Below are 5403 nucleotides of genomic sequence, written 5' to 3'. Positions count from 1 at the left end.
CCGTACTTCATGCATTATTTACCCTTTTAACACCTCATCCCCTGTCTCATAAGTTCATTTTTCATAACCCCAAATGCAACAAAATTCCCAAACCCGCACTGCATATCTCAAATACCCAATGCCATTTCCACCACATTGGCGCCTAGCGGCAAACAAGGTGCCGCCAAGCGGTGCATCCAGTTCTGGGTAAAACCCAGAATCTCCCTGCACTTGAGAACCCTCAAATCCCCATTATCCCATATCTCATAAATTTTCCACTCAATCCACTCCAATCATGTGCTTAGGTTCACATATACCACACTAGGATTCAAACAAACATAATTCTATTGCCTTTTACTACACAATTATCTCCAAAAACCTATAATCCCCAATCTTTCGAATCCTAATATTCGTATATATCAATGTTCATTCAATTAACCCCAAACTACAACATATTTCCATTGTTAATCCCCTCCCTCATTCATCCAACAGTTAAGAATCCATTTTACCCCGATCAGAAAGGCCAAGAACTCACCAAACACCAAAAATGAGTCAAATATGCTCGCGTCACCTGACAGGTGTTCATCGTCGCCAAGCGGTTCATGCAAAAAACCCATAAATTTGGGTTAGACAGATTGTGTCGCTTGCGACCAGTTCATACTGTCAGGCGATTTCTAGCAAAAACCCAAAAAATAGGCATAAGCACATGTGTCGCCTGGCAGGTCTTCAATGCAGCCAGGTGGTATTTGGAAAATTTCCATAAACCCGAATAGAAAATAGACAGGTAACATATAACAGTTCAAACAATCAATCATTTACCGGAAATTCACACAAAATACGGGTTCAGCTCCCCTAACCTAGTATTCCTTGTTCCAATTGAAAATCCTAGAGTTGCTTTTTGATCAGCGAAGGCCTCCCTTTGCCCCTCCAACAATTCAACTTTCACTCTCTCTCTCTCTCACAATTACTAACTTAATAATTACCATTTACAACAAAATTTAATTAAAAGAGAGTTTAATGACCATTCAATTGTCATTACCAATCGGTCTCTCAGCCCTCTAGTTGTCCCCATGGTTAGGGCTTCCTAATCGTTCCCATTCACGCCAAAAAGAAATTTGGCAAAAAAGGACATATTTCATGTAAGCCAAGATTCAAACACACAACTGTCAAGCCAATGCATAACAAACCATTCAATCAATCAATTCATGTTTCGTGATAATTCCTACACATCTAGGATTATATTATCATGCACCATGGTCAAACATATTATTAAAATAATAAAACAATTAAATTAACACACTAATGGCATCTATAAGACTTGAACCGAAGTCCTCTCATAATAACTATGTACTCTCAACTACTTAAGCTAGTACTATTTCTTGTTATAAATCCCCGCATTAAATTCCACAAAGATTTCATTACCCACATTTATATTAAATAATTATTTATTTAATTATTTAATTTTCTCGAGTCTTACATCTCCCACCATCTTCATGTTTGGTTGGTAATGCTTCCTCAACAAATTAAACAATTGTGCAAAGGTGATCTCGGACAGGTCCTTGGTGTTTTACAACGTGGTTATGGTTTCCTCAATCTTTCAAGTATAGTAACCAAAATTTTTTCAACAATGCAAGAGTCACTAAACTGGTACCGAGAATCTTATTCTATTTGCAATGCTTAAAAGTCTTTCAGAGTATTGTCTAATCTAATTCCTTCATCTTCTACAATTCAATATCTCTAATAAGATTTAGCACTTTCATGTCTTTAATTCGATCATCTCCATCATATTCCTTTTTAAGATATTCCCAAATGGTTTTGGCTGAATGTAAAGTCATGATTTGAGTGAAAATTGTTGGTAATACTACAACAAAAAGGGTCGCATTTGCCTTAGCTTTTTTGGTTTTTTTTTTTGTCTTTGTTAATATTTGTTTGAGTCATTGTTGGATTGTCAGGTAATGGAGAAACACTAGAGTTTTCTTCTATCACTTCCTACAGATCTAAAGCCTCTAAGTAGCCTTCCATTCGAATGTTCTAAATTTGATAACTTTCACCACTAAAGATTGGTGGTGTTATTGATGATAGATTTGAATATCTTTTCATGCTTTTAGATTTTACTCTTACAGGTGCCTCAAGAACAAATCTATATGATACCATTTTTTAACTTTCAACACTGAACAATATTGCACAGTATTGCAAAAATTACAAAACAGAGAAAAAGTTCAATAACTCTCACACACCATAATTACAATATTACAACACTTAAAAAACATAAGTTCTCTAAAAAATTGCAAAGTTTACAAAACAGAGAAAAAGTTCAATAACTCTCACACACCATAATTACAATATTACAACACTTAAAAAATACAAGTTCTCTAAAAAATTGAAAACATAACTTTCAATTAACCAACTTCTTATGAGTCAACATATAACTCCTCCTAACTGTTTCTTAAAACTAAAATAATATTTTAAAAAGTGAAACAAATAAAAACAAAAAACACACGTGGAGTCCTAAAGCAAACTCCTAACAAACACATGACCTTAAAAATGACATAGTAAAGGTGGTTAAAATTAATACGTGCTTGAAAGTGACACATTTAAGGAAGTTACTTTTACATATGTACCTCTAACAAACTTCTACTGCATATGTCAAAGGAAGTTACTTTTGTATACGTGTCTCTAACCAACCACTCTTGTAATATAGAGTATTACAGCATATTCTTTGATGTTTTTAGATTATTCTATAACCTCTAAAAGTTATAATCTATATTGCTTTTTATTTATTTTCCAACTTCTTTTAGTCTCCTTTTGTAAATATCTCTTGGAACCTTTTTGTTTATTTATTTTACTCATTTCTGGTGATGTTTCTTATTTTAGTTATTGATTCTTCTTGAAGTTATATTACTCATAAAATGAGGAAGGTCTTGAATCTATTCTTTCTCTTTTAACATTCATCAATATAATTATTTGTTTCTCTATCAAGTCTTGGAGTTCTTGCATGATCGATTGCGCATTTCCAAGTTTACAATCAGGGGCGACTCAATGGTTTGACAGACCTAAAATAAACTTAAAAAATGAGGTCTTTTATTTAATTTATTTTTTGAATTTTTTTATGCAAAATTATTTATTAAATTGTCATAATTTATTTCATTTAACATTTATTTCTCAATAGATAATAGGAATAATTTGTTTAATCTTTCTTGAGACATTGTTGATTTTAAATAAGTTTTTATTACCTTTAGCTTAGAGAAACTCCTTTTGGCTGAAACAATTTACACTAGAATTGTTAATATTATTCTATACATTATATATGCATTTGGAAAAGAATTTATTCTTTTTATATAATTAAAAATATCAATTGGCTTATCATTTTCCAAACCTACACTACTAAAAAAACTCATATTTCCTACCAATATCCAACAAATTATCATGTTTTAAAGATTTTTCAAGTTTTAAGCATTTTTCTTTCAAAAATGAAATATCTACAATACACAAGACATTTGCTCTTTTTTGTTCATAGTTCCTTTTTGTTATGCACAAAATAAATAAACAATTGAATTTTTTTTACAAAAATATAAAATTACAATAAATAAAATATAATATTATTAATAATTCAATGTCAAAAGAACTCATTACAAAAATTAATACAATAAAATACTTTAAATTTATATATTATTACGTGAAATAATTAAATAATAAATAAAATGTTAAAAAGAGTAAAAATAGTCTATGTTTTAAAACTTATTTGATTTAATGAAATTGACATTTATATTTTTTTCAAATACAATATATTATTTGAACAAAAATCAAACAAAGAAAAAAATGTATAATAAAAAAATATAATGAGAAAAAAAGTATATCAAAATCTTAGTAAAGTTTATAAATATCACAACCCTTGAAAACGACATTAAAAAATTGTTAAAAAATAAATAAAAAAATTTCAAATGAAATAAAGTTAAGAAGATGAGAGAGAGCAATAAAAATAATTTTATTGAAATACAAGTACTTTAATAATTTAAAACGAAAACAGTTGAGTCAAATAAGGATATAAGAATAAATACTGAAATTATAATACAAATACAGTCAAATATGGATATAAAAATAGGGGTGTTTCATTTTGCAGCTCCCTGTATTTCTTCCTACACCCCTATAAAAGTGATATTCTCCAAACTACTCCTCATTAAAAAACACAATAAAAATCTCTACAGCTATTATTACAAAATTTTTAATGATTTTTTACCATCCTTAGCCAACAAACAATTAGTAACAAAGCCCGAAGACTTACTAATGAGCACGAAGTCGAATAAGGAAATGATTATTGGATCAACTTTAAGATAGAAAATGGGTCATCATCTTCATACCTATGAGGAGACAATATAAACCGCACTCTTGTAACATTAACTTTTCACCCACTAGCTAGTCACATTTTCAGTTGTAACAACAATTTATCCACCGTAAGCAGTGGCGGAGCTCTTTATAGACAATTTTTAAGTAGATTCGATTATCATAATTTTTTGTAGTAGTTATGTCTCTTAATGTTTGATTAGATTATGATTAATTATTTTTAGTATTAAATTTGTTTTTTAAATAGGTATATTGATGAAAAACAAAAAAATAAATTCATTTTTTAAAATTGATAAAAGAAAAGTGAAGATCAAAACAGAACAATATCGTTACTCATCGCATAACAATGAAATGAAATGCTTGTAATGACTTTTGAATTCGATATGTGCACATTAGTAAAAGGCAAAATGAATATTTTGTAGATAATATGATTATTTATATTGGTAAAAGAAAAATAGCTAAAAAATGTAGTTATGATTGAATCATGTGATAAGTTCTAGAATATGAAAAAATGATGGACAATCATTATATATGTGTAATTTCTTTTATAGTTATAGCTATACTAAATTATATAGTTTTTTGATTGGATTAGTAACAGTAGTATTAAATATATAAATTTTAAGTATATTATTTTAACTTTCCCAAAAATTTTGATCAAAATCCACCGTTGAAAGTAGGAATCAAGGATATAAACTTCCTTTTTCTGCCTCAAGGGAAAAACATTCTAAATCTTGACTAACATCTCACTTAAGTATAAAAATCATAATTTATTTTTTCCTTTCCTTCTGACTATGTGGTTTAGTTGCAAGAACAATTTTCAAACAATGTTAATGAGAATCGGGTCAGAAAAATATCATGCAACACAGAGATAGATGAAGGAGTCTCAACGAGATGCAAGAATGGGTAGAAAAAAGTTAGAACCATAATTTGGGAATGAAGAAAAATGCTCGAAGAAAAGAAAGAATAAATGATAAATTTAAAGACAGGAGAGGTGTAACACTCGTATGGAAGAAGAAAAAGAAAAATAGTTAAGGTTTTTAATATTATTTAATTGATTGGTTGAATAGAGATTATAAACCTTAT

This window comes from Vigna unguiculata, chromosome 5 (assembly GCF_037176805.1).
Source record: "Vigna unguiculata cultivar grain cowpea cultivar isolate G323 ecotype 2 chromosome 5, ASM3717680v1, whole genome shotgun sequence".
NCBI classification, from domain to species: Eukaryota; Viridiplantae; Streptophyta; class Magnoliopsida; order Fabales; family Fabaceae; genus Vigna; species Vigna unguiculata.
This window is presented reverse-complemented; position numbering follows the sequence as displayed.